Source organism: Macrotis lagotis, chromosome X (assembly GCF_037893015.1).
Source record: "Macrotis lagotis isolate mMagLag1 chromosome X, bilby.v1.9.chrom.fasta, whole genome shotgun sequence".
In the NCBI taxonomy this organism is placed as follows: domain Eukaryota; kingdom Metazoa; phylum Chordata; class Mammalia; order Peramelemorphia; family Peramelidae; genus Macrotis; species Macrotis lagotis.
In genome coordinates this window covers 465,393,721-465,405,974 of record NC_133666.1, presented here as the reverse complement: position 1 = coordinate 465,405,974, position 12,254 = coordinate 465,393,721, and the positions used below count along the sequence as shown (strand labels likewise).

The window sequence follows — 12,254 nt, the reverse complement described above, 5'->3', positions numbered from 1 at the left end:
CACTCTGAAACACCCAATTACCTCCTCTGATATACACTGGTTGGCAAGTCTTGAACTCTTGATGCTCTAAAGTCAGTAGTGTTAACCCCTCCCCCCCAAAAAAAGGGTTGGGAAAAGGGTATCACATTAGGATCTCTATGGGTGGTATTTGTATTGACTTATTTTTAAATTTCAACATTATATCTCTTTTTATAATTTTATTTTGTTAAATATTTTCAAATTACATTGTACTTATTTGTGCTGCTTCTGGAGTGTTATGGGCCACATGAGGTTGCTGCCTCTGCTCCTCAAAATCCTCAGGGTCTATGAGGTAAAGCCAATTGATTGAGCTGCAATATTAGAAATCTCTTTATATATAATTTCCCTAGATCCATGAAATCATAAGGTCAGTCCATGCCATAGACAATTAGTGCTAGAAGAAGGATCCAAGGGAATAAATCATCTATTTTCAGATGGGACATTTAAGTAAACCTATTAATAATGGATGTGGAAAATATGAGGATGCCACCAGTTTTATTAAAACCTGCCTTCACACTTAAAAATCAAAGAAATGGGAAGGATAGAAAAACTTAAAATTGTTAACATCCAATTTAATCTTTTTATAATATATTCATCTATCCTATTTTGAGTCTTTTAAAAATATAATTCAAAATTTTGAGAATTAAGCAACAAAATTTAAAGGGGTTTCTAAAGAAAATTTTAATTGACAATGTAATAGTATTCATTGTGCCTGAAGATCTAAAAAGAACATTTTGTAACATTTCTGTAGGATTGTAAAAACACAGATTTAAAAGTGTCTTCATTAAAACAACAACAACAACAATAATAATAATAAAAGTAATTTATATCTTTGGAGAATCAATGTGAGATCAGTAAATTCTTTAATATAATTAAGTACTTTATTTCTATATGTACATTCATAGGATGAGACTGTATACACACCTGAAAAAATTAAACAAATAAGACAAGACTCCTGTCTCCTTGGCCTATAGAAATGGCAACATTTATTTGTTGCTGTTGTATCTGACTTTTTGGGACCTAATTTGGGTTTTCCTTGGCAAATACACTGGAGTGGTTTGCCATTTCTTCATATTACAGATGAGGAAACTGAGGCAAACTGGATTAAATGACTTGCCCAGGGTGACAAATGTTTGAGGCAAGATTTGAACTCATTAAGAGCAGTCTTCCTGACTTCAGGTACAGCATTCTATCTACCTAGCTGCTCCTATCTAGTAGAAGCCACCACATAATCTTACCTGCTTTGATTGGAAAGATCAATCTGTTCCTTTTCAGAAGACACCTGGAATTGTTTAACTTTTTTTTTTCAACCTCCACAATATCTACAAACAGGAGTAGTTAGGAGTAAATATTCCACAAATTACAGTATGGCTCAGGACACATGCCTAAGGATATTTAGAATTCTTGAATTCAGAAAGTGAGAATGTGCTGCTTCCAGAGAATCATTCATCTCTGGCATTTTTTGCTCCAGTATGCGGGCTCACCACCACTTCTATTAATGACATGCTGTAGTGTGAGGCCTCAGAGGCTAATCCTGAGGATTCTCTATTATCTCCCGGTCTTGGAATGTGCAGCATCAGAAATCTGATGGATTAATGAAACAGTGCTCCTGCTAATTGCTGACATTGGGCTATTTAGAGCATTGAGGCAATCGCTGATTTTTTTTTTAGACATTTGTCTTGGTTTTTCTACACAAGGCTTTAATCATTCCTGCTAATTCTAGGAGTAAACAGTGTATAAGTCTCTGATATGGGAAGATTAAAATTGCCCCATAGCAATTAATCCTCCCATATCATAAATTATAAACCACAACACTTTACATGCTGTGACTTCCAGTTTTAACATGAAGATTATTCAAACATAAACTTGTTTTGTTTTGATTTTTAAGAGGAATTTACACTCATTTCATTGGACTTGATATGGGCATGAGCAGCTATCAGAAATCCAATGGGTAGAGAGCCAGACCTGGAGTCAGGACAATGTGAGTTCAAATCCAACCTCACACACTTACTAGATGTGTGACCCTGAGCAAGTTAGTTCACACTATTTGCCTCAATTTCCTTATATGAAAAATGAATTGGAGAAATAAATAGCAAAGCACTCTAATATCTTTATCAATTATCTTTATCACAAAGGGTCAGACATGACTGAAAGTATTATACACAATGACAATGAGTGGCTGTAAATTGAATGCCATTCCTTTTTTCTATTTCCATCTAATTAAGTAAACCACAAAAAAAGGTTTCTGGGAATAAAATAATTTCTGGTACTCAGGAGCATGACATGACAGAAAGAATGTTCATGGCAGAAAGAATGCTAGACTCATCAGTTTTCTAATCATCATTAACACTTTAGCTATGGGACTTTAATCAATCTCTCTTACAGACATGGAAGTTATGTATCAGTGAGGCTAATCCCCATCTATCTACATAGAGTTGAAAGGTAAAGATAGCATCAGCAATAAAATGCCAGATAAAATGAGGATTATTATTATTATTTAAAATGATTGTTTTCCTGAGCAATTATGTAGTGCCTAACTCAGTCTCAAGTCTATGTACTTTACTATTCAATTTTCAATTCAATTCATTTTTATGGTGTTATTATGTGTATGTTGGTCTGGGACAGAGAAAACAGATGGGCAATTTTTTTAAAAAATTGGTATCATCTGGAATTTGAGAAACCTCTGGCATCTTTATGCTAATACTGATTCCTAATTATACATGCAGAGCTAATAGAAATTTTACCTTCTCATTGAAAAATGTATAATTCTGAAAGCAACCTAGCAAACTACCTCCACACCTGCTTCTGGCACAAACACAATTTTTTCCCAAATAAAGCATACAATTGAACTCTACCTGTCTCAACACAACATGGAAGTGGGCATAAGATTTCCCAAATCATTACTATCTTGACTGCTCTCCTTTTAGGCTTTTCACCTTATTAATATCAATGTATTTTACTCAAATCAAGAACTGGTTCATTACAACTCTCTCCATAAAGAGTTTGAAGGACAAATAAAGTAATTATGTACAACTATCTCTTCCCTAATTCTAGCTATAGCAGAAGTACTAGAATGGGGATACAAATTGGTGAATGACATAAGACATGGAGGTGGTGGATATGGCAGAGCAAAAAAGACCAAACTTCAATCAATTCCCAGGTCTCCCACTTATTATGTATGTGATTAGATTGCATTAGGATATTGGATTGTGAGATTCTTGAGAGAAGACATTGACTTTTGCCTCTTTCTGTAACCCCCAGAACTTTGCATGATGTCTAGACACATTTGTTGCTGCTATTTAATTTATCACGTCCAGCTCTTTGTGACTCCATTTTGGGGTTTTCTTGATAGAGATACTAAATTTGCCAAACCCTTCTCTAGCTCATTTTGCTGGGTAAAATGACTTGCCCAAGATCACACACCAAGCAAGTGTCTGAGGTGAGATTTGAATTCAGGTATATGAGTCTTCCTGATTCCAAGCCCAATGCTCTATCCACTGTACCACTTAGCTGCCTGCCTAGCAAATAATATGCAATTAATGAATATTTACTAACAATTTGCATAATCCTAAACAAATCTCTTTCTCTCCCTGGACCTTATTTTCCTCACTTGGGCAGGTTCTTGGTACAGAGCATTGTACAGAAAGACCTGAATTCAAATCTAGCCTCAGATACTTATTAACTCTGTGACTCTGTGTCAGTTTCTTCAACTATAAAATGGGAATAATAAATAAACTTACCTCCCAGGGTTTTTGTAAGAAATTAATATGATAATGTTTGTAAAGTACTTAGCATTCCTGACACCTATAAAAAAATAGTAATAGCACTAATAGAGGAAAGGTAGTAGTAGTAGTAGTAGCAGCAGCAGCAGCAGTAGTAATTATAGTAGCAAAGAGATTAGGCTAGATGTCTGAGGTCTATTATGATCCTAAATCTATGCATTCCTACAATCTTATGAATACTCTTCCTGTGACTCCCAGTATAATTACTGATAGGAGAGCTGATAGTTCCATCCCAATCCCCATCCCTTGCTACTATTGTCCTGAGTAAATTCCTACCTTCTATCATCTTCCTTTCCATTTTTGTTCCTTCTCTAGCTAAGTCTTTTTTACATTTTCTTTGATAGTACAATGCTCAGGGTAAGGGATTTTAACCTAAGGCATAGAAACTATAATTGTATTTCAACATATTTGATGTCCTTTGTAATCTTTTTTTTTTTTTGGGCATGGCAATGGGGTTAAGTGATTTGCCCAAGATCACACAGCTAGGTAATTATTTTTGAAATATTTCTGAAATTTTATGAATTAAAGACATTATTTTGTGAATGAATTCATCCATATAGTTCTCCAGGCTGCAGGATATGACACACAAAAAGGTTTAGAACCCCAAGCCTAAAGTAGCCTTATAATCAGGGAAAAGAGAACAATACAAAAATAGCAACTAACCAAAAAAGACAGAATTGTGATCCCTAACCTTGCTTTTTACTATTTCCAGGGGATGTTATAAAATTCTTTAAAAAAAGCAAATGCATTTTTAAGTCACTGCTCAGCAAAGGAGGTAGGGCAGGCAGCTAGTAAAAGATAACAGATGGACACCTTTGTACTACACCTGTGCCCACAGAACATTAAACGGTCTATGGATAAGCCTCAGCTCCAGGTAGACTATATATGGAGCATTTATAGGAGGCCACTGGCAAGAAATCCACAGGAGAAGATGAACTGCCATCTGCACGATTAGAAAGAGCACCCACATTGATAAAAATGCAGATTCACTGAAGTAAAAAGCACATTAGTGCCTTAGACTAGGCAACCTCTCTCTACTCCCAAAATGAGTCTTGTGTAAAAGTATGATTGTTGTTCCTTAAGTTCCACCATTAATAGGAAGAGTTCCCATAGAACAGAGATGGGGAGCCTTTTTTTCTATCAAAGGCCAATTGGAAATTTCTAACTTCATTTGCCATACAGAATTCTCAATTTAAAAATCAGTCTGCTATATTGCTCATAGATTTATTAAATTGTGAATTCTGCCTGTGGAATTGGCAGTGTCAGAACAAATGATAAGATCTGTGAACTGGACATTCCCCAACCCTGCCATAGAACATACATTTTAATAGGAATAATAATAGCTCAACTGGGGAGTGGGGGAGGGAATCAAGATTAGGGGAAAAATTGTAAAACTCAAAATAAATAAAATCTTTGGAAAAAAATAATAATTGAATTAGTAAATATTTATCTCTGGCAGGCTTGAATCTAAAGCACTGAATTGAGGACACCTAGGTGGCACAGTAGATAGAACACAAGCCCTTGTAGTCAGGAAGACCTGAGTTCAAATCCTACCTCAGACACTTAATAATTGCCTATGTAATTTTGGGTAAATCACTTAACCCGATTGACTGAAATAAATAAAATTTAAAAAAAATTTTAAATAGCTCAATTTACATAATACTTTCAAGTTTATACTCATCTCATTTTATAACAATAACAACTTGGTAACATAGCAGTACAAGTTTTATTCCATTTCACAGATAAAGATAGATCATACAGTAGAGTCCTCTAAATAGTATTTGTGGTTGTTGTTCAGTAATTTCAGTCATGTGCAACTCTTTGTGACCCCCATCTGGGGTCTTCTTGACAAAGCTACTAGAGTGGTTTACCATTTCCTTCCCCAGCTTATTTTACAATAAATAAATTGAAGCAAAGTTAAATGACTTACCCCGGGTCATACAGTTAGTGTTAGAGGCCAGATTTGAGCTCAGGAAGATGAGTTTTCCTGACTGCAAAGTTGACTTTTTACCAACTGTGCCACCTAGCTGCCCCAGCTTCTTAACAGGAATTCTATACTTTTTTGGTGCCAGGGCAATGACTTAGGTGGCAGAGTAGACAAAATACCAGAGTCAGGAGAACCCAAGTTTCAATTTAATCTCAGACACTGACTAGCTGTGTGACCCTGAACAAGTCACTTAACTTCTCTTTCCTTAGTTTTCCCACTTGTAAAGTGGGAATAGTAAAAACACCCACATCCCATGGTTGTTGTGAAGATCAAAGGAGGTAATATTTGCAAAATGCTGCATTTGGTAGACACAGTAGGCACAATAGTTAGCACATGGAAACTATTATTATTGTTATTGTTATTTACCAGGTAGGAGATGTTCACTGTGTTTCTGACTTTTGAAAATTGGGAAAGGAAGAACCGCTCTATTGACAATTCTTTGTATTTATAGACTATATAGAGTTTTTCTAATTCTTTTACCCAATCATAAGAAATTCCCTTTATTGCTATCCACCTTCTTCTAGAGGTCCAAAGTCCTATAATCTTAATTGATGAAGATTATATTCATACATTTGTAGGAAACTTCTTTAACCTCTCTTCCAATTCACTGAATATGATCCTAGCAGCTTTGGTCCATGATCAAGGTTTCAGGTGATGACTGTTTGCAGTGTTGAAGTGGAAAGGAGGGAAAGAAGTTTACCCTTTTATTCTAAGGGTATTCTTCTTAGGAGACCTCCTTGGCTCCTCAAGTAGGCATTTGATACTTTAATAAGACATTATATTAACAAAAAATTTCTCTTTCCAAGTGCACTCTGAGAATCTGTCTATGAGAAAATATACAGTTCTCCAAAGGTTGGGATTTTCAGTCCCACCATTTGGTAAACCGACTGTAAGCCTTGATCAATAACTCTGATTTGCCCCAAATGCTATCAACCAGGAAGCTGATTGAAACGGTCACTTAACCATTAACTGCCTCAGTTTCTACAACTATAAAATGGGGATAATAATATCATCTACTTCCCAAAGTTGTTATGGGGACCAAGGGAAATAATATATTAATAAAGCACAGGGCTTAACACATAGGAGCATATTAAGTACCTATCTCCTTCCTTCAGTGTCAATACTAGGGATGCTTAGCAAAGAATGGCATTGCCCTTTATATTTCTGTCTTCCTGACAAAAGAGAAATAAGTGTCCTTCTGATTCATTAATATCACAATTGTATAAAGATTCAATAAAGGGAATCTAAGTTACTTTATGACTTTTAAAAGTCACCCTTTTAAATTGGCCTGCATTTTGTTATATGACAGAGGCCACAGAAAAAAGGGACAAAATAATATTTAGCTTAGGAAAGGTAATAAGTTGAATGTTCCCAAATCAAATTTGTTTAGAGGCAACAAAAATCTCTGATATGTATTCCCAAATCATATGATTGGGTCATCAATGCAGGGCATTCCTCTTCTAAGTCATCAAGACTTCCTTGTCAAGCAAACAAATGAAAATTTACTTTTCTTTTTTAAACAGTGATTTTAATTTTCCTATATCTGTAGGCCACTATGAATTTATCACACAAAACATAATTTCATCTATCCAGTGTCCAGAACTTCTATTCACCTACATCCCAAACCGAACAATCTTTAGGATTTGTCAAGAATTAATTTCTTTCTTTTGGAAAAGGAAGTCACAACCTGTCCAATATCCTTGCCAAAAATTTGGGGTCACGAAGAGTCAGACAACTGAATCTATAACAAACAACAACTCTCTTTTTATTCTTATTTTGTAATCCACTTCAAGTCAACCACCTGTCATTGGCCCCCACATTGTCAATTACACCTTTCCTAAATCAGGCCTAAAATACAAAACGTATGCCTTACAATATTGTTAGAAAGAAAGAGAAACAGAAATGGCAGATCATATATGGTGTCATTCACCATCAAGAGCTGGGAAGCATCATCTTAGCCTGATCAATGTTACCAATTATTAAACTAGAGAAGGATAACAAACAAAGAAAATAAGTCAGGATTTTTGATGAGGCTGATGAATATTTTCTCAGTAGGAATCAATTTCATTTTAGAGCTAAAAATATATATCTTGAATATTTGTACTTGGATAAATCAGTTTCCAAGGTTAAATAAATGCATTAAAAATCTGACTGTTGTAAAATTATATACAAGATTACTTTTTAAAAGTTGTAAAACAAATTTCTGAATTCAGAGACCTATGTTGGTGTTAAATGACATGATCTAAAAGGAGAGAATAGCAGGACTACAAAGGAAAGCAAGACTGGGTAGTATTCTTCAATTTTTGTGTCAATCCAGTTAAATGAGAAAAGCCTATCCTGGTTCTGTGCCTTGTACCTTTATAAAGAATACACAAAATGAGCTGAGCCAAGTGGATTGCTGTAGAAAAAAACTTTTATTTTTAGTAATAAGAGGTGTGCATTGATGGAGTGCTTTCTTGTGCATATCTCAAGAAGAAAAAACTAAACTGTTTCCTCAAAAAATGTAACTTCTAAAGGTATCACTTAAATGCTTCAATTTCACAAATACTTTTCAAAGGGCAGCATGAAAAATTTTATGGAATTAAAAATTTAAAGATGAACCTTTAATGCTCCTTCAAGATAGATTTCCCCCCTTAATTTCCACAGATATTAATAACATATAAATATACATGGTAGTTAAGTGGTGCAGTAGATAACATCTGGAGTCTGTAAGACCTGAGTACCAAATCACTAACTAGTTGTGTGACTCCGGGAAAGTCTTAATCTATTTGCCTCAGTTCTCTCATTTTAAAATGGAAATAATAATAAAATAATAATAGCACCTATCTCCCAGAGTAGTTGTGATGATCAAATGAGATATTTGTAAAGTGCACAAAAGAATGAGTGGCACACCACAGAAATTCAAAAATGGATCTATTTCCTCAGCACAATGACTACTCAAAAGCAAATAAAAAAAACAGGCTCAAAGGGGAAAAGGTTGGTTCCTGTGGGCAAGATCAGTGTCTTGTCTCTGTATCTTCTCAAGCATTTGTACCACAAAGGTATTTAATATATGTTTTATAAGTAAATAAACAAACCATTACAAAAGAAAAAGAAAGGTAGTACAAAATATCTGTCCAAAAGGACAGATAATAGTGAAAATAATTAATAGAGGCTGACTGGCGGGAAAGCTGGGTGCAGAATCAGAAGGACCTGAATTCAATTTTGGCCTCTTATACATACTAGCTGTGTGACCTTGGAAAAGTTGCTTACTATGTGGGTCATAGAAAACTCTGTTTTAATCATCAATGTGGGACCATTGCCAATGATTTATTATTAGCACCCACTTACAAACTCAAGGAAATGAATCTAATAAAGATTATTTGAATAAACTGAAATAAAGACAGTCAACAACCCAGCATGGTTTTACTTTACTAAAACATTTTTTCCAGATAAGATATCTCTTAAAAATTGTCTTAAAATACATCTTAAGGGATACAATAGAAAGGAAAAAAAGAAAGGAAATCTCTATTACACTTTAGAAATGAAATTGAAATTTCTGTGATTTTAAAATAAAATGTTAAATAAGGCACTATTAACACATATCATAAAATAAAATGAATTTATTTTAGTGGCATGAAAGTTTGGAACTTCAAATTTAACTTCTTTTGCTTTTAGGTTTTGGCAAGGCAAATGGAGTTAAGTGGCTTGCCCAAGACCACACAGCTAGGTAATTATTAATTATCTGAGTCTGGATTTGAACTCAGGTAATCCTGACTCCAGGGCTAGTGCTCTATCCACTACGCCACCTAGCCGCCTGATGTTTAACTTTTAAAAATGATATAAATCAAATAAGCAAGAGGTTATTAAGTTTCTAATGATGATCTTGGCACTTTATTATATATGGAGGACTGACAAATATGAAACAGTTCTTATACTCAAGGAGCTTATATTCTATGGAACAGACAATACATTGTATGTTCAGTAGGAATTATTCTAACAGCTAGAGAAACCAGGAAAGGCTTCAAATAGGAATTTGACTTCTGATCCAACTTTTGAAAGAAAATGGGTTCTCTAAGATGCAGAGGTCAAATGGGAGTTATTTCAACATGGGAGATACATTATCATATGTTAAAAATAGCAAATAGATCATTTGTATTGTTTAAGAAGGGGAATAATGTATAATGAGACTGGAGAGGTAGATTGGAGTAGGTTCTAAAGTGTTTTATATACCAAACAAAAGAATTCATGGAAAGAGAGTCTGAATTTTGTGAAAGATGGTGGTACATTAGTAGGACATCATCTACAGCTTATTTCTTTCATTTAAAAAAAAAGAGAATATACAAATATGTAAATGTCAATTGATGACATAACTAGATCATACTGGGAATTTAGTAGTTCAGTAGAGTTTGACAAAAATAAATTATATAAGAAATGAATGATTGGAATAAACTATATCAGTCTGGTGATTTTCAAAAATTACATTATACTCTCTCTAAGCTTTAATTTTGAGACTGCTAACTATAATACAACAATTCTAGAGCAAGGAGAAAGCCACAGAAATGAAATTAGCCTCATTAATTTTGAAAAGTATTATATTACTTAGTATTTTCATCTGAATTTTTAGCATTTTTTGCCACTGTTTAAAGTGGAAAAACTACTCAATGTATTGCACTTATTAGTGAATCCAATAGCCCTTTTCACTTAGGAAGCTGAAGATGCCTCTTTCATTATAGTATATATCAACATAGTAATATTTTTTATTGCAATATTTTAGTTTATTGAATAGGCAGCTTTATTTTTACAATATAATTAACTTTAAGAGGTGGCAGAATTATTTTTTAAAAAAGAACAATGGGTTCAGATACATAAATTCCCATTTGCTATCCTCCCAAGACAAAATTGGGATGAATTTATATTAATGTCACTTTCATATCCTACAAAGAAAAAAATTCATACTCAGTCCCTCTTAATTCCATCAGTATACATTCATTCTAGTTATTTATACCAATACTGCTTCCTCAAAATCTATCTGTACCATTCAAGAAATCAATATGGATTTATTGAACACCTAATTTCAGGACTATGTTACAAAGCCTGGGAATGCAAAAGTCAAAAAATTAGGGTCTCTGCTGTCAAGTGTATAACCAAGTTGAAATACAGTATGTCCATAGGTGTACACATAAATGATAACTTTGCTCATCCTCATTCTCAACTCATCCTCAAACTCCATTCCCCATATCTAACTTATTGGCAAGGGCTGTTTGCATCATCTTTCAAATATGCTCCTTTCTCTAAACTGCTATCCACTTGGTGCAAACCCTCGTCATCTCATTTCTTAACTCTTGCAATAGTCCATTTGGCCCTGGCAATGAGATATGAGATATGGTCCACAGGGTCACTAAGTTAGACACAACTGAAGACTTAACAACAAAATAGTTTCTTTGTACATATTTGCTTCTTTGAATGCAGAGATTATTTTTGCTCTTTTTTTTTGTGTGTAGCATAGTGAATGGCATTTAATAAATGTGCATTGCCTGATTATATAGAAGGTAGCTCCTTAAAAGAAACTAAAGAATCTAAGATGTAAGGTTAAAATATCCATGATTCCATATCTGGAGCTTTAGTATAGCATATCCTTTCCTATTATAGTATGAAATTTGATTTAATAAAGTTCAAGCCAGAGCTACAAATTATAGGAAAGACCTTATTGCCTAGAAATTTGAAAGATCAACCACCAATATTATCTTCAATCAGTGTTCTACTGAATAAAATTTTCAAAATTGCTTGCTTATTGGGATCTAAATATGGAAATAGGGGATCTTATCATCTTTGCTAAAGTTGCAGTTGAATCTTGAACATTTCTCATGTTTTATTACAGAGCAAAATTAGGAACATCTACTAAAACCATAAAGAAGGTGAGCATGTTTAGATCATTGGTCCTACCAGAACCTTTTCACTCTTGGACTTTGAAAGTATCAGAGAAAGTCATTTACTTTCCAGGACATCAATAATATTACATCAATGAGTGATGGAAATAGATTCTAGTCCTCAAATCACCTTGAATTCAGTATTTTTACTCATTGAGGTTAAAAAAGAAGTCAAAGAAAGAAAGTAATTAAAATATGCTTAAAATGGGGGGCTTTTTTGGCTCTTTTTTATATCTCTCACCTCTCAGTTTAGGATACTTTCTCTAGCTGTCTGGAACCTCCTATCTGGAACCCTCTGTCTGGAACCTCTCCCTCCTCTGCTCAGACTACTAAACTCTTTGACTTCCTTTAAGTCCCAGCTAAAACCTTCCAATGGAAACCTTCCCTAATCTCTCTTAATTATAGTGCCTTTCTGTTCATTTTTTCCTATCTTATATATAGCCTGATTATATCTGTTTGCTACCATCCCCATTATATTGTAAACTACTTTAGGGCAGTGGCCATCTTTTACCTTTTTCTGTATCCCTAACACTTAGCATTGAGCATTGAACTTATAGT

At 34.2% G+C, this 12,254-nt stretch overlaps 1 protein-coding gene and 1 long non-coding RNA gene across 2 annotated transcripts in view; both read right to left on the bottom strand.

Moving 5' to 3' along the window:
- The window catches only part of PTPRM (protein tyrosine phosphatase receptor type M), a 1,090,562-nt gene that overhangs the window by 998,899 nt on the left and 79,409 nt on the right, over positions 1-12,254 (bottom strand). The window lies entirely within an intron of this gene.
- Positions 1-12,254, bottom strand: part of LOC141502237 (uncharacterized) — a 132,706-nt gene that overhangs the window by 65,014 nt on the left and 55,438 nt on the right. Inside the window, exon 2 of the long non-coding RNA XR_012472472.1 lies at positions 1-12,254. This exon is cut by the window's left edge and continues 65,014 nt beyond it; it is cut by the window's right edge and continues 25,676 nt beyond it. This is a non-coding gene — a long non-coding RNA (uncharacterized LOC141502237).